At 43.3% G+C, this 24,157-nt stretch overlaps 1 protein-coding gene across 5 annotated transcripts in view; it reads left to right on the forward strand.

Moving 5' to 3' along the window:
• Positions 1-391: 391 nt before the first annotated feature.
• AGPAT3 (1-acylglycerol-3-phosphate O-acyltransferase 3) overlaps positions 392-24,157 on the forward strand; it is a 106,422-nt gene continuing 82,656 nt past the window's right edge. Inside the window, exons 1-2 of one of the 5 annotated variants that reach the window (XM_077342835.1) lie at positions 470-1,166; positions 10,767-10,879. The gene's annotated coding sequence lies outside the window, so the exon portion shown is untranslated. Of the gene's footprint in view, positions 411-469; positions 1,167-10,766; positions 10,880-12,479; positions 12,502-24,157 lie in introns of those variants that run through there. The other 4 variants (XM_077342837.1, XM_077342838.1, XM_077342834.1 and 1 more) reach the window with 4 other exon arrangements.

Here is a 24,157-nt window from a genome sequence, read left to right on the forward strand (position 1 = left end):
GCAGCTGTGGATTAGGTCCCCTATGCAGGAAAAGTTTTTCACTACTGTCCAGGCATTTAAAATGAGCATGTGGAAGAAAGGCACTCTCCAGAGACGTTCTATGCAGAGATGTTCTATGCAACCACATCTGAAAATGCACAGATCCATACTCTGGAATACCACACATGTTCGGCTGTTGGTTGAGGCTGCTCTTTAAACAACAGATGAGAATGGAGCCCCTTCCCCATGCTCCGTATTTTAAAGGTAATCTTCGCTCTCAAGGTGGCAGAACTGCGGTTAATCCCCCCACCCCACCCCGCACGTTTATACGTAGGGCGAGGCTGAGTATCCGCATTAAGTAATGGGGAACCGAAGGCTGCGTTAGGGAGTCACTCCGGATTAATTATCGACGTTCAAGGGTGAAATCTTACGTACGTGACGTCTCGCTCTTCGTTAAATGCGAGGCTGGGGGAGGGGGCGTGTGAAGAAGCGCGCTTTGGTGCGCTATTGTAGCTGGGCGACAGGGAGGGTGTCGCTTCTGTGCCCACCCCGGGACGACGCGGGATAGATGCAACTGCGGAGGCGGCGGCTTTCCAGTCCCCGCTCCTCCTGGAGACAAGCCCGGAGAGGCTCGTGCTGCTGGGCCTTGGGCTAGGGAAGGAGAGGCGGCCCCGGCGCAAAAGGCCCGCTAGAGGCTAAGCCGGATTCCTCGCCGCCAGCCTACGACTGTGAGTGCCCGCCCCGCGGCGGCGGAGGAGGAGGAGGAGGAGGAGGAAAGGTTGCCGCCTCGCTTTGGCCGCTGGACTCGACTCCCGCCACCGCTTCGCGGGCGTCCTCTGCCGCGTCCTCCTCTCGCCGCCCGCCCGCTCGCCCGCCGGCCCCCGGTGGCCCGGGAGGACCCGAACTGTAGTTGCACAGGAAGTGGCGGCTGCTGGGGAGCACACAGCGAGGGAGGCAGCTGGCTCTGCCGCACTCCAGACGCGAGGCTGCCTGCGCCGGAGCCGGGCGCCGCTACAAGAGCCCCCGCCTTCCCCGAGCCGCAGCGGCGGCGGCGGCAGGGAGCGAGGCGAAGGGCGGCTGCTGCTGCTGCTCCTCCTCCTCGGGAGGCAGAGGGGTGGCCGTGGCCCCCGGAGCGGAGCTGGAGCGTGCGAGAAGGGCCACTTCGGGCCGCGGAGAGGCGGCTGCAGGTTTGTGGCGCTTGGGCCGCGCTGGGGTGAGGCAGGAGGGGCCGTGGAGCGGGGCCGGTCGGGTTCCTCTGCCGCCCCCTCCCCCCGAGGAGCCCGGGCATTGTTCGCGTGCGGCTGGCCCGGCGGCGGGGGCTGAGCTCAGCCTGCCCTTGGTTCCCTCTCGCGCGCGCTCTGCTGCAGCCTCGTTCCCTTCGCATCCCTCGCTCCCGGGCTGCCAACTTCTCTTTGCACACGCCCCTGCCCTTCTGCATGTGCAGCCTTCATGGAGGAGTCGGGTTTTCCCTCCCCCATTACACTGCATTGTGAGAGCGCCGTCTCGGGTCGCGTCCCACCCGCCCACCGTGTAGTCCCTTTGCCTAAAGCTTCCGTGCCCAGCAAGCGCCCCGAGAGCTTCCCAGTCGCCTGCCGGGGTGGGGTGCACACTTCAGGTCCCTTTTCTTTTGACATCTGTCGAGGGCTTTCCTTGCACACGTGAATCCGCCGTGGTCTCCTCACTTACACCCTTGTCATCGCTTGAGGCTTTACCTTTCTGTTCCCGCAGCATTACTGCTCCAAGTGTATCTTTCTGCTGGGGGTTGGAGGTAAGGAGGCACTGGCTGGCTGTAGAGGCCTATGCCTTTTAGTCCTCCCTTTATGTTTGCATGCGGGAATCTGCTGGCCTATAAAATGCCCCCAGACACTTTTCTTCTATTGAGCAGAAGTAAGAAGCTGAAAGCTAGACGGTTCTTAAATTTGTGTGCCAGTGCGCAGTGTGGCTGATGAAGGCCCACCCCAGTAATTCAGCATACCTCTTCCCTTCTGTGAAAACATGCAGAAAATTGCAGAGTGAGAAGGATTTGCTTGGTTTGGCTTAATGAAGAAATTTGATGGGGTGAATTGTATGTAAACATAGAAGGGCAGGGCATGTGAGGCCTCAAGGCTGAGATGTTTTACTTACTAAGCTGTTTTCTGCGTATTTAGTGCACAAACCTGTTTTTTGTTGCCAAATTTTTGTGTCATACAAAGCTGTGTGAGCTTTTCTCTGACAGCTGATACACAGCAGTTGCCCAGTCTCTGATTTTGTGCTTGGTCTAGTCTAGCTCATTGGCTGTATTGTTCTGCCAAGTTATAAGGAGAATTCTTATCAGGTACAGGTGTCTGATAAAATGATTGTTCCTAACCCAACACTTGTACTTTTAAGTTTATTGAAACAGATTCTCAAGCTGTGCTACTTATGCGGAAAGATGTTGCTAATTCACTAGGCCCAAATGGCATGCCCTCAAGCTAGCAACTTGATCAGTATATCTATATCTATCTTGGGTTTAAGGTCCATCTCTCTTTCCCTTTAAGTTTAGCCCTAGTATGCACATTTTCCGATGAGCCTCTTGTGGCGCAGAGTGGTAAGGCAGCCGTCTGAAAGCTTTGCCCATGAGGCTGGGAGTTCGATCCCAGCAGCCGGCTCAAGGTTGACTCAGCCTTCCATCCTTCCGAGGTTGGTAAAATGAGTACCCAGCTTGCTGGGGGGTAAACGGTAATGACTGGGGAAGGCACTGGCAAACCACCCCATACTGAGTCTGCCATGAAAACGCTGGAGGGCGTCACCCCAAGGGTCAGACATGACTCGGTGCTTGCACAGGGGATACCTTTACCTTTACCTTTTATGCACATTTTCCTCTTTATTGTTGTATAAAGTACATTTTACACATAGGAAAGCTGGTAGTAAATTTAGATAGTTACTTATCTTGTCAATGAGCAGCAAATGTTTATGTACACCACATCTACTGTGTTTCAGCTAAAGTAGTATTAACACATCTACTATAGGAAGTGTGCACTATGTCTGACTTTCCATTTGCCTCAGTCACTTGTGCCATGGCAGCCTTGTGGCATGTTTCATTTTACTATGGCATCTATATTGTGGGGATGCGCAGTAGTTTCCAAGGAGAGCAACTTGCCCAAAACACTGTAAAAGCAGTCCTGGGATATTACAGGTATTATTAGCCACTTTGTAGGAAATGTGCCATTCTTGGCTGCAAGACTATATTGTCATCTTGTCCAAGAAGAGACAAAAACAAAAGCTGCTTCTTCTGTTGTTTTAAGGTCTCATAAATGACTGAGGAAGTGATAAACCTGTCAGCACTTAAGATGCCAGGTGGCAGCTACTCATGATTAAGCAAACTTACTTAATGCAAAAGACTTCTTTGCTTGATGGTTTCTGACTTAATGTGTGACTCTTTCTGGGGGAGATTTCCACTAGGATAGTAGTCGGAAGTGCTGCAGACAGGAAGGCTTACCAGTGCTAGATCCAATAAGACTTGGCATGATTGGAAATTGTTACAACTTTTATAACTGAATTAGAAGTTCTATTCTGTTGTTTGTGAAGGTCGGGAGAAGGACTGCTTTGAAGTTATTATTATTATTATTATTATTATTATTATTATTATTATTATTATTATTATTATTATTATTATTATTATTATTATTATTATTATTATTATTATTATTATTATTATTATTATTATTATTATTATTATTATTATTATATTTATATTTATATTTATACCCCGCCTCCCCCCGAAGGCTCGAGGCGGCTTACATAAACCCGTCCCCTAAAACCATAAAATGACAATAAAAACCAATGATTTACAATAATTGTTGTTTAAGCTTTTCTTCTGGTCCTCCTTCAGTGATGGAAATTGCCATCATCACCTCAAGTGAAGAAATGTACAAGTCCTGCACCAGTATCCCAAACCCCTTCCCAGCTGATTGCATTTGCAAGGTATGACTTCGCTTGTGGAAGGGTAATGGGAGGAAAGGATCGTACACCCTCATTCTTCCGTGATCATTCTCCAGTCATGCGAGGTTGCTTCTTTGCCCTAATATGTGGCAGTTTGACTGTTTGCCGATAGTTTCGTCTGTATATTTTACAGATACAGCCTTTCAGATCTGATTTCAGTTATACTTCATTGTAAGTGCTAGGCTGGAAGTAGAAGTGTTGGATCTGGTATCTGGTCAGATTTATGTGGCTTGTTCTAGCTGTGCTTCCCTGATCAGTTTAGCAGGAGTCTAGGAATTGTGAAGCCAACAACTTGTGGCCTGAGATTTCTGCTCCACTTGCCTGGTTAAATCTTGTGATGAGTCCACTGGCTAATACTAGCAGCTCTTCATAGTGAGGAGAATTCCATAAGGCCTTTGAAGAAGCTGCTATTTGACTATTGAAAAATCTCTCCCCCCCCCCTTTAATAGAAAGTTATGCCCAACAACAGGCCTAGGTAAAATTTGCTTGCTTTAGGAAAAGTTACTCAAAGAGTGATGGTGGAATAACTGCAGATTGTTCTTGCTCGACAAATTTCTCCTTGATTAGGTTCAGTCTAGTTTTAAACTTCATTTGTAGTCTGGTAGACAATCTGCTTAAGGGTGATAAGAGATATATCACTGCTCCAAAGACTTCTTTAAATTGGGGGAGTTTAGGGGGATAGTTGCATATGATTAAGTCAGTTGTGGGGACAGGAAGGGAAAGGTATTTGTAAGCCACTTTGGGAGTCTTTCTGATAGTGAAAAGCGGGGTATAAAAACAGCTCTTCTTGAGATTCTTGTACATTATCTTGACTCTTACCTGCAGTTCATGAGAACTACTCATTAATCAGTCACAAGATTTCAGTGTCTATCAGTAGAAGCTGGGTAGAAATCAGATCCATATGCTCAATTTGATCTATATTTTAGAGTAACCTTTTTGCCTTAGCATGACATGCTAAAAACTTGAAATGTAGTGATTATGTATTACCCCACCACTATAAATGTGCACAGTAAGTGATTTTTAAGCAAGTGTACACAATGGTATTGACTGGGGAAGGCACTGGCAATGCCGCCCTGTATTGAGTCTGCTGTGAAAAGGCTAGAGGGCGTCACCTCAACAAGGGGTGCTTGCACAGGGGATACCTTTACCTTTACACAACAATATGTCTATATTTGCCAGATATTTAGCAGACATGTCTTAATTTGTTCAAGTGACTCCTGTTGAATAAAGTGAAATATTCTGTAGTTTTCATATTTGTCTGTGATGGTAATATCCATGCCCTGCATATCTGCTTTGGAATTCAAGATGCCCATCTTGGCCTTTCAAGCATGTATTGGATCAAATGATTATGAAATTTGATTCCTATTGTTTGCATTTAAATCACAGGACAACTTGATAATCGATTTCCTGGCTTTTCTGAGATCTGGCTACATCAGTGGTTCTCAACCTTCCTAATGCCGCAACCCTTTAACACAGTTCCTCATGTTTTGGTGACTCCTACCCATAAAATTATGCAAGTGTTCTTTCACAGAAATCAAACCAAAACTGACCAATGGTGTGAAGATCCATTGTTCATGATTGTATATAAATTGGTTTTTCCCCAGGGTTTCTCAGTTCAGTTCCACCTTGAACGCTCTATTACGATTTACCCTGCAAGGCTGTTGTGTGGATGAAATAGGAGTGATGTCAGCCACTTTGGGACCCCTTGGAGAGAAGGGCGGGGTACAAACCGAGACTGGGCACACAGCTGCAGGAGCTGCGCCACTGCCACCTGGAGCCCGAGGCTGCTGAGCTGCATGGCCACCTGGAGCACCTGGCGAAAGACGGCGCCACGCTGGAGGTGCTGCTGGAGTGGCTGGCAGCCAAGCACAGGTGCCTGCAGGAGGAGCGGCAACAGTGGTGGTGTCCCGCCCCCACCCCCCAGCCAAGCTGCTCGCCCTGCTGCAACCCCTGTGAAAGGGTCATTCAACCCCCAAAGGGGTCCTGACCCCCAGATTGAGAACCACTGGGCTACATGAACAGCCAAGACTGGACTGTGTAAATGGCACTTTATCTAGGAATGTGGTTCTCCAGCCTTTTGAAACAGACTTACTTAGACATTTACTGCACTTCTTGGACGCACTTATAAAGCAACTCCTTGCTACTTTCCTGCTTCCCAACATAAAATGCAGGAGTCGAACATTAGTGAACACTGAACAAGTGCGTAATTGTTCGTGTTCATTGTCCATAAATCACAGTAAGGAATGATGGAATGTGTTTCTTGGCCACCTTGCACATATGCAGAGGCAAATTAAAGCTGGTTGTGGAGCCTTCCAGTGCCTTCTCTCTCAGCTCACCGTTTCTCCTCTCCACTCTTGTCCTCATGACCCACATGAAGGAGAGTTGTTGCCCATTGTTGGATACTGAGCCCCTGATCTTGGGCATTTCCTTTCTGCTTTTCATCCTGCGCTGTTTCAGAAGAACTATGATTGGCACTCAGTCTCATTAATTAGTCCATTGTTAAAAGGAAAGTTTTGCTCTGTTTAGTGCAGGATTTAATGTTGCTGTACAATGAAGAATCTTTTTCTTAAGTGGTGGGTTTCACTTTCTGTGAATATAGGTTTTATATTAACTGTGATGTGATATTGATAGAACCTTTAGCTAAGGAATGCCTTAGGTAGTTTCTATGGGCTTTATAATTTCTTGCTTTGGTTTTTGGCATTTTATGTACTGTGCTAAACCAGCATATTATTATTTTTCTTATGTTTAAATGTGTTCTGCCTGTCTAATAGCATCATTCTTCTCCCCTTCCCTCCTTGAGACATTCAGATGCTCACCCCACAGAGATTTCCTAATTGCCTGAAAACAGTTTACATTATAATCTGGCAGACAGAGAAGTTGTGGTTGGGAAGCCATGAAATTTAAATAAGGAAGATCTACCTAACTTAGCTATTGCTTCTGCCAAGTATATGCTTCTAGACCCATATCTACCCCTGAGTATGGGAAATGATTAAGTAATGACAAGTACCTTGTTATTGGTGTCTGTTACATTTTGTAGACATACTCTGGTTTAAATCTTAAGTGATCTTGGGGCATTTTTGAGTGTTACAAGAATGCCTCCAATGGTATAGTTTCTGTTGTGTTTGTGTTGTGGTTTAACTTATATCAAGTGTTCACTTCTTCCCTTCACCCCTTACAGGTGAAGACTCTGAGCATCATGTGATTATGTTTTTTGCTGCTTGATCCCTTTGGAAGTAAGATGCAGGATTGAAAATAGTTTGTGGAACAGTCTTTTCATGATCATAAAGTGTCCTTTTCTTGTACATGTAGAGCATTTTCCAGTTTACTGAGGTAAACTTGTGTGGTTAGCAGTCTGGTGAGGCATTGGAGCCCTGGACTATGGCTCAAATGTATAACACTGACTAAAGGGCCACCTATTCCTATAAGAACCTACCAGACTGTTCAGGTTATGTTCTGAGGCCCTGGTTTGGGTGACCTTGCCATCTGATATTAGGCGGGTGGCAACCTGGGAGAGGGTCTTCTGAGTGGAGGCACCAAAACTCTGGAACTCTCTCCCAGAGAGACTCACCTGTTCCCTTCTGTCACTGCCTTCTGCTGACAGGTGAAGACTTTGTTACATATGGCATTCCTTCAGTAATCTGCCTCCCTTTCTGTTTTATGTGCTTTTAATATATAATATAGTTTTAAATCTTGGTTTTAATTGGTTCTATGAATAATAGTAGGAAAAGAGGAGGCTTCTGAGAGGGATTGAATAAAGGAAGCCATGGCTATGAGTTTGCAAAGCAGGCGTTTTTGGAATTCATGAATTCATAGTGTTGGCAGTTATCTGATAGTACATAACATACTGTTTTAAATGTTTTATTTTTAAGATATTAGCTGCTTTGTTGGGCAGAAAGGCAGCAGACAAATTTTGTTAATCATCACCTACATTTTAACTTTAGTTAAAACCACCAAAGTTATCATTAACTGCAAATAGTTTCAGCACTTGCTTGATCATTGCCCATGAACAGCTACTGAGTATTTAATTTATATCTATTACTGGAGCTATTTATTTGGCTGGTGTAGTATTACTAGACTTTACAAAGGAACACTAGATATTGTAGCTTTCCTCGAATGTATTTTATTGCAAAGATTGTTCTAACTAAGGGTTTCATTATGATGCATGTATTTGTATGAAAATGGGTTTGTAGAGCAAGATATATTTTTATGCCTCTTTATAGGGTGTAACATTACATAGGCTCTGGTGAGTTATTTATTGTCATAGTTATGTGCCAGAACTTCTCCAGTGGCTTGCACCTGTCTAGAAACCTACAATGTGAATGAGAAAGATGTTGTTAAATTTATCAAGTTTCTTAAGGATTTAAGAGTCTACAGATTCTGAAGTCCTTCTAAGCACTTGGCTGCTTGGTCCTTCTGTGAAATCAGAACAGTTAAGCCAGTGGCAGCCTAATACTTTGACATGTAACATGCCCCTTGGGCATCAGGGCAGATGCTGGTATGAGAGATGCATGTGTTGTAAGAAGGAAGAAAGCTGAAGAATAAGAAGAGTAGGCTTGGTGAGGAAAAAGTTTTGTTTGTTGTGTGTGAAATTGTTTTGCTTTATTGGATATTTAAGATTAATAATGTTTCTGGGATCACATTTTTCCTTAAGAGGCCCACCGCAGGCTGGTTAACAGTCTTGCAGCCACTTTTCAGTGACGGAAGATATATTTTGTGGATGTTGGTCGATTTATGTATTATGAGCCACTACGTAAAACTTCTGTGGATCTTCAAATTACAGGTACAATCCCATCAGGGTCTGGCTCTTTTAAATTTTGTTAGTCTTTTCAAAGAAGCAGGCATGCACTTAATTTTCTCCCATTGAAATTAAGAGCACCTGAGCTAGCTTAGACATTTCGTAAAACACGAAAATAGAATCTGTTTATACCAGCTCTTTTCAACTTTTTGACCATGCAGATGCCCTTGAAATAATTTTTCACGCTTTGAGGCACCCTGGAAGTTATGTCAACTGGCCATGCCTCCTTGCTGCACCACCAGATATGACATATCACTAAAAGTTACATCGCTACCTGCATTAACTGACAGACTTGAGGAGGACCGAGGGAGAGAGAGACAGGAGGCAGTTTAAGATAAGAGTTCAGGCCCCACCTTCTCCTAGGCACTGAAACCACGAGAGACCTCACTCATGCTTGGGAGGAGAATGGGCAACAACAAAGAAAAGTGGTTGTAGTTATACACTGGGCAGAAAAGTAAACCTGTCCTGTAGGCTTACAATAAAGTAACAATGTCAATGATTTGCAATAAGTAAAGGTTATACAAATTGAAAAACATGTCTTTTTTTCATTTAATGTGAAGGTTCCAACCAAAACGGTCTCTAGTTGTGTCCCCTTTTCAAACATTCTTCTTATCCTTCGTCTCCACCAAAACTTTCTCAAGGTTTGACTACAGCAGGTGCCCTGAGAATCTCTCTTTGGCCAGGGTAGTCTTTGACCACACACCCACGTTCCAGTGCTTGAGCCACACATTCTGTCGATTTACAAGGGCGGCTGCCTGGGCCCGAGCCCCAAACTGTATAGTAACTTGGCTTGCATCTGCTATGACCTCCGCTGCTCGCTTAATTCTCAAGTAAGCTGAACTCTGCTCCCTGCTCCCTGGCTCCTGCTTTTTCAATAGATCATCAGCCCACACAACTCTATCAAAGTTGGCAATCACAGCTCCTGAGAGAATCACAAGAGATGCTTCGCGAGCTCTCTTGAGTGCCATCTCGTTGCTCCTGTCCATGCTGCTTTAAGGGGGTTATCCTCATCCTTTGAAAGGACTGTAAGTTCCTCAAGGGTCTGACCCAGCTGGCCTCCTTGCTGCGTCACCATTTTCCCTCTTGGGAACTGTCCACGGTTTTGAAGGCCCTGACACGGGCACCTTTCGATCCGCTTCACGAGTTTTCCTTGTGGCTACAACATCAGCATTTCATGTTTCAGTCTTTCAGGAAGGACTTCTGTATGTTCCAAAAACACTCAGTGATTCTCTTCAGACCCCACATTTATTCCCAAGGTGAACTGCACAACTCTCAAGGTCTCATCTTGCCCACGTTTCCTTGGTCTTATATTTTGTTACTGTGTGTATGACCTGTGGTATCAATGGGAAAATGCTAGAACACACAAAAAACACATTTAGAGATAGGGTTGTGCGCTTAGGCATCCAAAGCAGCTGTTTCAGGCCGAAGCAGCCAACGCCACAGTGCGGGGAGGGTGCTAGCGCGCCCGTTGCCACATACACTCAGGCACAGAGCTCTGCACTTGTGTGCAGCTGCCAGGTTGCGCCCCACCACCACCGGCACTTCCCCCCCCCGCATGCAGGGGATCGGGCTAGATGACCCAAGAGGTCCCTTCAAACTCTATTATTCTATGATTCTACGTAAAAAGTAATGATGGAAGGCTTAATGCAATGGATGGAAAAGCCTTATGTTTTAGAAATCAGTTTTGTCCTGTTCAAGTATCTCATTTGCATGCCTATCTTTCAGAGTTTGGTCTGCTTGCATTGTACTTTTCCTTTATTTGTCCCAGATTTGTTTTCATTCCTTTTGGGACTGCTTCTTATTTCTTCACATATGGGTGCCAGCATTCAGGTAGTACATGATGATCTCCAGGAATTGCAACAGATCTCTGGACTACTTTAACATCAATTCCCCTGGAAATACACACAGCTTAGGAAAGTGGACTCTATGGTGTCCCATGTCTGTCCTCCCCAAACACTGCCCACAAATCCCAAGGAATTTCCTAAACTAGAACTGGCAACTTATGTTTCAGAAAGCTATTGTTATCTTTCAGGTCTGAAGCAAAGCCACACAGAGAACTTCCCCTTCTGTCAGAGGAGTTGGGCTGCAAACATTCTGACAGCTTTATTCTCCGAGAGGATGGAATGTTCGTGAACAGGCAAGCTGGTCAGTCCAGAAGCATCACTACTGAAGGGCAATACAAGTCACAAAATGTTTTTTCTAATTTATAGCTATGGCTTCACTTTTCAGTTCTTAGCAGTATGAAGCTTTTGTCTCAAATATCTGCAGCTATGTTTGTTGAGTTGGCAATTATTGGTTTCACAGCCCCCCTTTTGCATTCATAGCATAGGTAATTCCCCCCATTATTAAAAATGGCTTGGGAGTTCCCCTTTTTTTCTTCCAGGATAAAGTGTAAATCTAAGCTTGAATCCAAAAGTTCCTCTGTAGAAACAGATGTCTGATTATATGGAGTGTGTCTTGTTAAATTTTTCCCATCTCATCCAACCTCTTGCACCTTACCCCAAAGCGACACTTCAGGCTTTTGGGAAGTTTCAGTAAGAAAGGTATTGAAATGAGTAGTGCATATGTCTGCCTTGTACATATGTGGCAGGATTATTGGAGCCAAACCAGAGTTTTCTCAGTTTGTAGGAGTTTTAGTGATCAAGAGTAATTCCTGTATTTGTAATCATTGAAGTAACCGCAGATTACATCCTATTAGACCTAATCTCTAAGTCCAAGTCCAAACATGTACCTCTCTTAGTTTAACCATTCAACACTCCTGCAGGCAAGTGTCACAGAATGTTTTGAGCTTTGGTTTCAGTGAGTTATTTGCCTTCTATCCTCCCTGAACAAATATTGACCTGCATTGTTACAGGACTGTAAAACCTTCTTTTTACACACTTGGAGTCTTGGAATGGGACTCCTGGATATGTATGCTGGTAGCTAGGAAAGTATGTCTAAAAATGGAGGAAAGTGCTACAAGCTAGAATGAAGTACGAATTTTCCCTAGAATACAACGGGCGCTAGAGCGTGGCAGTGGGAAGAGGAAGGGGAGGAGTTGTCCAGTCTGTAAGGGCATGGGGTTGAATGTGTGTTGTGTGGGAGGTTGTGGTTGCAAATGAGGGCATGGGTGTGTAGATACAGGTGTCAAAAACCTGTGGTTTGGAATGTTTGTTGAGTGTGGGACAGGACTGACCTTTCGGAATTGTGGCATAGTGGTTACAGATAAGCTTTCCAGAGCCATGTGTTCAGATATGTGAAGGGAAAATCAGACTGGAGACTCTTCTTGGGGGAAGATTACAAGGCAACCAATTCCTCCCAGTTCTGCATCATTTCCCTTGTGTGAAATAGGCCACAGACACCGAAATGCCCCTCTGCCCTAATACACATGGGGTAGTCTCATACACACAGGTGTCCACCCTGTTCCTTCTTTTCCATTTTTTCACTGTTGATAAAATGTTATGTGCCCACATGCTTCTTTCATGATTGCTCTTTAGAAGAATGGAGTTTTGTACCCTGTTACTACCCAAAGGAGTCTCAAAGCGGTTTACAAACACCTTTTCCCTTCATCTCCCCACAACCTGTGAGGGATGTGGGCTGTGAGAGGTCTGAGAGAACTAGGAATGGGCCGCAGTGACCCAGCAGGCCTTAGGTGTCTTGAAGCATTTTCCAATCGTCTTTCCTTCCTCTCCCCATAACAGACTCCACCTGAGGGAGGTGAGGTAAAAAGCCTCACATGGAAGCTGGCAACCCTAAGAGGAAGACTGTGCACAGCAGCCTTGACCTTAGTAAGATTTTTTGTACTGTTTTTTTAATTTTCCAGGCCAGGGTTCAAAAAAGTTATTTCCCATGATTCTCCAGGCCTTTAATTGTTCACTATTTACAGTTTCAGGCTGTAAATATTTATTTAGATCTTCCTGCACTTTCCAGACTCACAGGACTGATGCTGGTCTGCCTTTCTGCGCCCCAGAATACAAACAGTTGCTGGTAAGGGCTGGAGATAGCCCATAGTCAAGGAGGGACACACCTGCCCCACTCCCTACCAACTGCAGGCAAAAATGGCCCATTTGAAGGCTGGTCTCTGAGGCATTGTACGATTTTGAAGTCCCACCTCCAAACCTCCAGGAATATTCCCAACCCAGGGGTAGCCAACCTCCAGGTGGGGCCTGGAGAGCTTCTGGAATTACAGCTCACCTGCAGAGTGTAAGGAACAGTTCCCCAGGCAGAAAAGGGCTACTTTGGACAGGGTTGTGGAAGAGAAGAAACATTTAAGGCCTCCCACACAGGTTGTTGTTGAATTGAAAGACTTGAGGCCTACTGCACAGGGTTGTTGTGCAGATGAAACAGGAGAAAAAATGTCTGCAACAGCATCCAGTTTCGTCTACAGAATAACGCTGTGCATTGGCCTCAAATCTGCAGAGCGTTGCCAAGAAGAAAGACACATGGCTTGGCTGTGTCTAACCCCCGGCCAGAGCAGTATTTTAAGTGAGAAGGGGCTTTTCTGTGGCCTCCCTGTCAGGCAACTGTTTGGCAGAAGGGGAAAGTCCCCCCCTCAAAAGGAATGCCCTCAGGCTCCCCTGCATTGCTCTTGGAAAGGCCTCCCTCCCCTCAGTCAGGGCCTGTCAGAGGCTCCTTCGCAGAAGGCCTGAAGGGGGGGGGGGGAGGGGGAGCACTCTGCAGCCTCCTGCCAGCTCTGTCAGGGTTCTGAGGCAATTTTTTCAGTTGGACATGACAGTTAGGACAGCCTTGGGGCAAAAAGGGCTGTTGCAGCCTGTCCAAGCCTCTGTTCTCATCCTCCTTGGCAGCCCTACTCTCCTTGGCAGCCCTCCTCTCCCTGCAGTGGTCAGGAGCAGACTGGCAGCCACTTCTCCAGATTGCCCTTGAACTCTGGTCTGTCCTGATGAGGGGCCAATTGGAAGGCGCTTCGTGCCTTCCAATTGGTCCCTCAGCTTGTCAGTCCGGGGCCAAGGGGCCAATCCAGGAGTTTTGATCCTGGACTCAGCCCACCCCAACCCTTCTTACTGTTTTATTAAGAGGGATTAAGAGGGACAGATGATCCTGTGATTAGACAAAATGCAAACTGTACCTGTTCCTATGTGTGCCTGTAAATTGCCTGCAGATGTCTGAAGCGAAGTGTTCGATAGTCCACTACCATAATAATGTGGTTTTTCAAAGTGAAGAACAGGAGATAAATAGGTGTTTTGGAGGAGGTACCTGACTTTGTTCACTGGATTTTTATCTATTAGTTTTGTATGGATGTTGCTCCTGCCTGCAGAGCAGGCTTGGAGCAGTTTACATACAATAATTGAACATATAAAATCACTATAAAATTATTACTAATTATTAATTAAAATACCATAAAAGTCAATTCAGCAATTCAGTTCAATGCTCCATTTGACTTATACAAGATCTATTGGTTTGCTCAACTTGTAACATTTAAAATAACAGTTGCTGACCCAGTGATCTTATTTCATATCTGTGAACTCTCTGAAAAGCAGACTTTAACTAGGTCATTCATGTCTCAAAGCATGGAAAGTTAAGGTTTACAGCTCATTTCTTTGATAAGGTGGAAGGCTGAATGCTGTTGCGTAGTGATTTTCAAGTGCTTTGCAGGCATAAGAATAGGATGCTAGAGAGATTTGGATGTGAGGGTGTTGCTAACGGCATTCTAACAGCATAAAACTATTTTCAGGATGTCATTTTATCAAAGATGTGCACCTGTAACATTTTCAGTGGTGTACAAAATAGACATATATGCATTTGTGTACTATGGAATATGCATGAGAATTAAATCCATATAGAAAGTTTGTTTGAGATACAGACTAGGAAGGTTGAGCGAAAGTTGACTGGAAAAGGATTAGGTAAACCGTTTAGTGCCCATGGACATTACGGCACCTGTCAAGACTCTTTGTGGCACTCATGAAGTGTTTTCAGAAACTGGGTAGGGCCAGCTTGGCCTCTTGCCCACCTAGGATTTCTGATTACCTACTGAGATCTGATTGTCTATGTGGATTAGATTAACACTGTTTCAGTGGAGGCTGCTACCACAACATTTGTTTTATTATTTCACCCCCTTCTCAGTGTATTTTAAATTATGACTCTTCTCCACTAAAACTTGGGCTTCCTTGGTGCGTGTTGTGCCCACTGCTGTGTACCAGAATTCCACCCGCAGGTTTTAAAAGGTCGAAAGCCCCTCCCTGGGTTAGAACAGGTGACTTTTAGTCTCTTCTAGCTTTCTACTAATTCAAGCAAAACAGTAGTTACTCTGAGTGTATATATTCACACATGTATATTGGGATGTACATTATGCAGAACATGTTTTACATATAAACTTAGCATTTTGATTTAAAATATTCCCTAGTACTTGGAGCAGAAGATTCTAAGGTAATGGGAAAATCTTGGATTTGGCTGTTGCAACAGTAGCTAAATGAGGAGAGCACTGGTGTTTGCTTTGTCACCATAGAGTTCCAGTAGGTGGCAGGAGCCATCTAAGAGGCAAGCTTTCTCTCGGAAGTGACTGATACGTAGTATGCTGGCAGGTACCACTTTAAGAGGTATCCATCCTATGAGAGGAAATGTCGGTAAGCTGGTGCCTGCTAGAACTTTATGTGAATGTCCTTACTTGGTGGTAGTTGGCTGTTTTATGGTAATGTTATGTTGACAATATATTAAGAACAAATAGTGTATTTTTTCAGTATTTTTATACTACTATAGAGCAAAAAGCTCCTGTTTTGGAGTATATCTTTAGTTGTTCTGAAACTTGGGGAGACCTTGTCAGAAAGTAAATAGGAAGAAGTTGCTTTTTGAAGGAAAGCTGGCTACGTTTAGTAATTCTTGATTTAGATTTTTGTCCTGCATTGTCTTTAGAGATGGCCCTGAAGGACAGCAAATGACGGCAGGCACCACTCTGTCCCAGAGGAATATCCAGTACAGTGAATAGCCAGTGGGTTACTTCAGTCTCTTTTCCCCAAAGCAAAGAACCGTGTCAATTTCTACCTAGTACTTAGATGAACTGTGGAAAAGAGTGGTGCTTTTACTATGCAGGCATCGAGTGCTTAAATATAGGGGCATTCAGTCTCTTGGGACTGCCTCCCTTTCTGCTTGGAGATTTCTTTGAATCAATCACATGTACAGGTTCTGGACATACTGAAGCCATGGGAGAATTTGTTGAGAAAAATTAAAAAGTGCAGTACTTTACCAAATGTAAATATACTACTGATTTAACAGCATGCCGTATAGTTTACGGCTTGGCATAAAATTGTACAACGTAGCATATTTATGGGGAAAATAAAAATATAAATGTCTTGGTTTTCAACTTGTTTTAAAAGAATTGTGAACTCCTGTCCTCCATGGTACCCTTGTCATGTATTTTTAATATAAGCCAAGTGAAAGAGTAGGCAAAAAATAAACCTATGTTCTACCTGCACGGTTACCACCAGGATTCATTGTAACATATCAGGGTACTATTTGGGTTGGTGTCATTAGTTTAGTCTGCTCCTAAAATGCATCAGCTTTGATTGAAAATGTGTTCTTGCAACCTGTTGTACATGGTAAATCTACCTGAGTTTATTCTTCAACATTAGTTTGAGGAATCATTGTCTAGAGCCCATTGATATGCTCTGCTTTATTCCAGCTCTAGAAGAGTAAAAATATTCAGTTTAAGCCTTGACCTTCTTGATGCAGGCAGCTTGTCTTGGTTGCTTGGTGTGCTAACTTGACGGTTCTTGAGTTATCCATTTATTAAATAGCTGTAACTCCACCTTCATGTGAAATAAGTTATTCGCTCAGACAGAAATCTCATAATTTACCCTGTAGGATAGGATATAATTTACCCTGTAGGATAGGATATAAAATGAACAGTATTTAAGGACCAAGGTTGGTGTTCTCATGTAAACCCTGGGGGTCTAAGATCCCAGATGCTGTAGATGGGCCTTCAAAAGCTTTTAGAGTTTCTGTCATGGGTCATGGTGCTGAGGTAAGTGGGCAATTCTCTGGGCCATTCCGCACGACTTAAATATAGCAGAAGTCTTACCTTTGGTAAATGCTACAAATTCAAGGTTCCGCATGACATCGCACACAATCTGCAACACTCCTGCAACAAGCGCTTCGTTGTAGCGCTTTTCGGGGAATTGGGAAAAGTGGATTCCCCCTGAAAAAAACGCTAGACTTCTGTGCACAAACTTCAACAAACCAGCGAAAGACATGTGCGTTCTCAGTGTAGCAGTAGAATGAAAGTCCATCCCCCACTCATGCCCCGAACTTCTGGAGAAGCGATTGCCATTTTTTTCCCCTTACACCTGCAAAAGCAACGAACGAGCGAGGTTTCTCTGGCTAAAGTCTCTATACAGAAGTGATTTAAAGTAAAACAAAGCTCCCTAAGTTCCCAAGCACAACACAGCCCCCTGTTTGGCACTGCCCGTAATTTCGGCCACAAATTGCGCCTGTGGAGGGGGGATTTTTTTTCCTACTTGAGGAGCATGTAAATGATTAATCACCAGCTCCTACGCCAGCAAAAGTCTTTCCGAAACAATGATTTAACACAGATTCGTTGCAACGGGTGTGTTTGGTTAAAAAAAAAACAGTTCTTAAAGGGAAGGGGGCTTTTTGGGAGCATGAACACAACAGCCCATTGGCTGTTCCATTTGATTGACAGCCAGGGGCAGGAAGAAGTCCGGGAAAAAATTGCTTCCTTTGTTGCGATTCCAGCGAGACTGGAAACCTGTGGGGAATGAATGAAACGCTACTGGGACTTCTATATCCCACTAAAAATAAAGGTATGCGGAATGATGAAATTCCACTATTTAATATAGCATTTCTGCATTCTGGGAACATTTGGCAACATTGGTCCTTGTGCGGAATGGCCCTCTCTCTTCCCACATGCAAATTCTTTATCAGTTCCTCGTGAGTGGCTCAGGGGTAGTGGTAGTGATTATGTGTCATTCAAAATTGAGGGGAAAGCTGTAGGGGGTGGGGAAACAAGCCTATTCATTTCATAAGTCATTTAATCCTTGTTGCACTTTTTGCACCCTTTCTATACTTTCAGTGACATGTCATAATATATCTCCTAACCATTCAATGTTAAAAATGTTGGAGCACTAAAACTATTAGAAGAAGAGTTGGTTCTTATATGCCACTTTTCTCTACCCGAAGGAGGCTCAAAGTGGCTTACAGCCGCGTTCCCTTTCCCCACAACAGACACCCTGTGAGGTGGGTGAAGCTGAGAGAGCCCTGATATCACTGCTCGATCAGAACAGTTTTATCAGTGCTGTGGTGAGCCCAAGTCACCCAGCTGGCTGCATGTGGGGGAGTGCAGAATCGAACCTGGCATGCCAGATTAGAAGTCTGCACTCCTAACCACTACACCAAACTGGCTCTCAGATGAGCGATGTCTCTTTTCTGGTACTAGAGATTTGTGGTTCCTGTATGGCCAAACCACTTTACCTATACATTCCTGCCACTTTTCGTGGTTCTTTAACAGTTCTTTACGTCTGCACTTCATTGTTTACATTAGTATTCCAGTGGGCAGGGGGTATTAGTGGTGAATTGTACTTCTCAGTACAAGGACCAAACCTTGGAGACTAATTAGTTTGTGGAAGCCATGAAAAGATTTTAATTCTGTGTTTCCTTAATGAGAAGGGGAACATTGCATGCTGTATGGATCCTTAAAAATAAACATCAGCAGCTCTTTTTTTTCAAGGAAAGGTATCTAAAGATTTAGTCTTAAATTGAGATACTGTCATTTTGTATGTCTTGTTGCCAGGAATACTCTTATCATGTTTACCTAGTGGTTGTGATGCTCATCCTTCCCTGTAGTGTTTCCCAGTAAGAGTAGCCAGGTTTTATCAGTGTGCTATGGAAGATTATTCACAGAGTCCAGGATGTCAAGTCTTTTGTGTGTAGTTTAATGACTCTAGTATTCAGTGTTTTTCCCTCCTTATTTTTCAGAGGCAGTTTATTAAAAGGAAAGCTGCATATCAGTGTAATTTTTTGGAAACCAAGATTGGGGAAGGCACCCTAAATCCAATTTCTTTTCCCCAAATGACCTTCAAACAAGTTCCATTACTTACAGTTGCCACTTCTTCAACTCCCTTCTTGATGGGATTTGTACAGGAGAGGATTTAACTTTTTGGGATCTTAATTTTGACCCGAGGAGGATATTATGCTTGATCAGCTGTAAACAGTGAGTTCTAATGCTAGCTCTTATTTTCTTTCTGCCTCATGCCCTAGAGTGCAAATCTCAACTTAGTTCCAGTAAAAGTAGTTTTTGGAAATTCTCTAGGCTACATGAATAGAAGAACTGAATTGAATTGGCATTTTATTTAAAGGGTGTCTGAACAACCTGGGAATTGTCTTCATTAGTTATGGTGACATGTACTTTCACATGGGAGTAAACAGTAACACAGAAGAAGCATGATGGGGGCTCAGAGAATAGACCATCTTCCAGATGAAGTCATTAACAGCCCTCAGGGTTGCTCTAGAAATGGTGTGTGTGTTACACCCAAGTTAACACCAAAATAATCTCATTTCAATCGCAGCTGTTGTTGCAAATGGAACAATGTTCTTCTGCTAAGCCATGTAGGGGATCCATAAGAATGAGGCAAGTTTCATTTGCCTTTAAACTTGAGTGTCTCAGTTATTTGCATTGGTAGACGATATTTTAAAATCAATTAATGCCTGGCCTAATCTGGTTTTATTCAAAATGCTGATGTCTTCACCTAAATATTCACCTTGCCTTTCATGGCAAAGGAACATCGTGTATGCTTGGTAATCAGTTTGTTTCTTCATTAATGATCTCTACTTAAAGGGAATGTGGTTTGTCTTCTGATAATGATAGTTGAGAAGCAGATTCTTCCTCAAGCAAATAGTGATATAATCTATTATAACTCTTCTTGGTAGCTGGGCTTTAGTCAAAGTTATCCCATGATTCTTTACAAATTTGCTAGTGAAGGGACTGCTGAATGACTCACTGGTAAAATATTAATAGACCCAGCAAATTAGTAACATGTCTCTCATTAGAGCACAGAGAAATAAAGGTACATGTCTTGAGTTGGCATCTCTCTGAAAGAAAACAAATGAGACATTCATGCTGATCCCTAGAATAGTAAGAGTCAGGAATCTGTTGCAGCATCCTGATCAGATGAATTTGTTTTGTGTGTGTGTTTTTACACCGATTCTCTTCCAGGATTATTTGCTTTAGGATTAATTCCTTTGCCAAAATACTTCAGAGACATTTAAACATATTACCTTATAACAAGTAAATTCAGTGTTGTCTTCTGACTGTGAGTGGCACTTTGGAAGAGAAGTCTTTTCCAACACTTTCTACCCAAGATCCCTTAACTGGAGATGCCAGGATTGAGTTTGTGACCTTTTGCATGCATGCTAAACATATGTTCTAACATTGAGCCATAGGACAGTTTGTTTAACTTGGGTTAGCAACTCAAGCTATATGATACTTGGATCCAATCCAATGTTCTGTCACTAAAAACCGAGCCAACAAAAAATGACCAGAAGGAACATAGTTGCTAGTGCTGTTACTCAGTGCTGTTTATACCTTGCAATATTTTGTAGATTTTTTAGTAAGTCTAATGTTTTCTAGTTGCCACAGTTTTTGCAGGATTCTGCACTAACATAAGAATATCTTTCAATTTAGTTTTGTTTTCTGAGAAGTACATGGCCCTTCTCCAAGTAGAACATTTTCCCCAGTCATCCTATTGTGTATATTCTCATAGGCATGTGCAAATGCTTCAGATGGTGCAATAAACTAGAGTGGTGGATTCTAATCTGGGGAACCAGGTATAATTTTTCACTCCTCATGCAGTCAGCTGAGTGACCTTGGGCTAGTCACAGTTCTTAGATCTGTTCTTGCAGAACAGTTCTCATACAGCTATCTCAGCCCCACCTACCTCACAGGCTATCTTTTGTTGAGAGAGGAAGGGAAAAGCGTATGTAAGGTGGAGCTAAAGGGAAAGATGGTACCATCATGCAGAATATGTTCAGGAATCATGTGTGTGTCATCTAGGACCCCTTCCTTTCCCACCATCTCTAGGCCCATAATTGACCATTTTTTTTGGGGGGGGGGGAGGTCAACATGACCATATATGGTCATATCACTCGACAGATGTTTATTAAATTTAAAATACAAAAATTAACTCCCACCTATTCAGGAAACTCTTCCAGGGCTGTTAAGAAACCCCAGAGTTTCATGAAACCCTGGTTGGAAAAGCCTGCCGTATAGGGATGTCTAACTTGATCATCACCATTTAAGGGTAAACTGTAGCTGTTGTGATGCAGGCATCTGAAAAACAGACTGTTCCTCCCTGCTGAATCCTCCTAAAGGATTGTCCTTGGAAATGTTACATGGTTAGGCCACTTTGACGTAACGTGACACTGTACATTGCCAAGTGTAACTACAACAAAAGTTAAGTTGAGCAGAGGGACATGAAACAGGAAATGTAGACCTTGTGATTGTTTCCACGCAACGCAAAGATTTCCTGTTCATGTCTCATTTCAGTGAACTCAGACAGAGCCATATACTGGGCATACCCAGCAGCTGAATGGTCTCTTTTTGTACAGTGAAATGAAGTAGTGTTCCTCTTCAGTTCCATTTTCATGGTAAGGAAGGGGACCATAGCTTATTCTGCCTGTTAATATTTTCCCATTGTAATTGATATCTATCCATTTGATTTATGTTTTTCTTCATGCCTAGGTCAGCATGGCCAAAACTGTTTTCAGTTGGCTTCAGAGAACTGAACTTCTCTGATACTAGTACAAGTTTATATGTGCCATGAAGCAAGAATTTATTTGGTGGGAATTACTCATTTATTTTATTTTCACTGTAATGAGGGGAGTGTGGGGGAGAAATTGAGTTTACTTTAAAATTACAGCTCTAAAACATCCATATACTTTCTCAATCTTATCCCAAAACCTACTGTGATGGACAGGAAGCTCTCCTATCCTGCCCCAGAAGGGGGAAAACCAGCCCCTCAGCTGTTCCATCCCTGAGCTTAAGGGATCCAATCACCCTTCTGAGGGAATGGCTGAAATGTTGAAAGGAAATATTGTGGGAATTAGTTCCAGACAACTTCAGGGGAAATGTGGGGTAGACGTGTTTGTGTGAAAGGATACAGCATAGTAACTGTTTGTTTTTGCAAGTAGTAAAGAGAATTCAAACCACAATCTGAAGCCATAGCTAGCTTTACCATACGTGTCTCACCCAGGCTTCCCCTTTGACTGTTTGGAGACCTGTGCTCCTGATCGGTTTTCGATAACCAATCTGTAAATAAAAAGTTGTCTTTGTTACATAAAACTCCTCAGTAATCTGTGTTCTTGCTCACCACAAAACTTCACTCTTGGTACAGCTTAAACAAACCAGAACCCCCTAAGTCATGAGAGGTTATGTGGGTCCCCTCAGTTGGTAGATATGACCTGTCACACCCTCCCCTCTCAGGAACTGTTTTTTAGGCCCCCATAAATCCCCACGGCTTGGGAGCTAGAGGTACAGAGAGAATGTAACTTTGATATCATACCAGAGAATCATGATCAGACCAAATCTAATCTAGTGTCTGAGGAAGGAAACTTACTTCCATGGGAACTCTGGTACACTCTCATTGAGACTTTGTAGAACAAAGTTTGAGTCCAAAAGCAGGTTAGTTGGCAGTATTGGAACTAACCCCCACCTTCTTCCTCTCCCTATATGTTATGCATGAGGAAATTCTGTTTCACTGTTATCTGAAGAGGTGTGCTTGCACACAAAAGCTTATATACCTTGAATAAAACTCCGTTGGTCATAAAGGTGCCTCTGAGCGCAAACTTTCTTCTGCTTTAGACGAACGCAGCTGCCCACCTGAATAAGACTTTGTGTATTTGTGTGTTCACAATAAACATGAATGTAAGTAGGCAAGATGTGAATACCACACATTTCTGTACGATTATAAAAATGGAAATACTAGACAGCTTTTTAAAATGCAAAAAACAGACAATGGCAAATGATTTGAAAAATACATACATCTCTACCCTAACTAGGGCCAAATATACTTTCAGCTAAGCCTCTGAAAGGTTACTTAAAGGTTTATTTCCAGGATTGCCTTAGCCATGTATGCTTTTGTATCCTGGAGAAAAATCTGGAAACTTGCTGTGATGCTTGGAATCTGTTAAATGCTTCAAACATATCGATTCAAAGCACAACTCCATAGCTTTACTCAGTTGCCAAGAACATCCAATTTATGCATCCAGGCTGATTGCATCCAGACTGATTGAGCTCTTACATCAAATTGCTTGCGTCCTTTTAGCCAGTGAGAGCGAGAAGAAAGTTGATCACAAAGTTTAAGGCCCAGAAATATGATGCAACTAAGCAACCTTTGAATTACTGGAGTAGAGTTTGCTGGCCATTCTTATCAAAAGCAGTGAGGAATGATATTTCAACAATTAACAAGTCTCTCGCTAAGAAGGATTTCTTAAGTGTTACCTGACACTAGCAGCCCTGTAGGAAAATTTAAGTCCACACACCAATAGGCTAGTTTTCTGAAAAACCAAAGGGGGCAGAGGCTTTTGCTTTGCCCTCAATAGAGCTTGGAACAACCTGACCAAACTTAGAATGGAAAAAACTTCTGTAGCTTAACTTCACTGTTATAGCTGAGAAAAGATATAGGGCCCCCTGATACAATACATTCAGGCCACACAATAACTGGGGAAGGGCAGGGAGAGTCTGGAAGATACTGGACTATTGTTTGTGTTTATGTTGGTTGGATTTTAGACCACTCTCCCAGTTCCATTGCCTTGCCCAGTTCTCCAATGGCATAGCTGTGAATAAGAGACATTCCCCTTCTTTTGTAAGTCTCACATTATCCAGGCATCTGAAGTAATGTGGGGGAGGGAAGGGATGAGCATGGACGTAAAAACAAACTTTGAACTGAGCCAAAAATGCCACTAACCAGCCAGTTCAGATCCCCCTTTCTCCCAGCTGCAGCTTGCTGCTGCCAGAAAAAAGGGGGTGGGATTGCCTGGAAAGGGTTAAATGCATGGCAGGGACTTTGAAAGATGTTAACTAGATCACTGCGACAACTTGAATTAAGAATTTATCAATTGTGAAATATTATTTCTATCACACCTCTGATCTTTTAGTTATCCTTTGTGCCCTGCAAAATAGGCTCCTGTTCACATACAGGACTCACGACGTCTACTCATGAAGTCTTTGCTACTCTCATAACCGAGAACAAATGTTTTTCCTTTTCATTTCTACCACAAGATGATTTTTCTTCTAGCAGTTTTTAAAGTTAAAGTTCTTTATCGCTCTGGATTTTAAAATATCATGGTTATTATTTTTGCACTCACCACAACCCTGCAAGTTATATTATGATTCCTATTTTTCTAGGCAGAACTGTGAGAGTTAAATCTAACATTTCTTTATAGGCATGGCTGCTTCTGAAAATCATTTCTGTCCAGCTT

The sequence above is a fragment of the Paroedura picta genome, chromosome 6, assembly GCF_049243985.1.
Source record: "Paroedura picta isolate Pp20150507F chromosome 6, Ppicta_v3.0, whole genome shotgun sequence".
Classification (NCBI taxonomy): Eukaryota; Metazoa; Chordata; class Lepidosauria; order Squamata; family Gekkonidae; genus Paroedura; species Paroedura picta.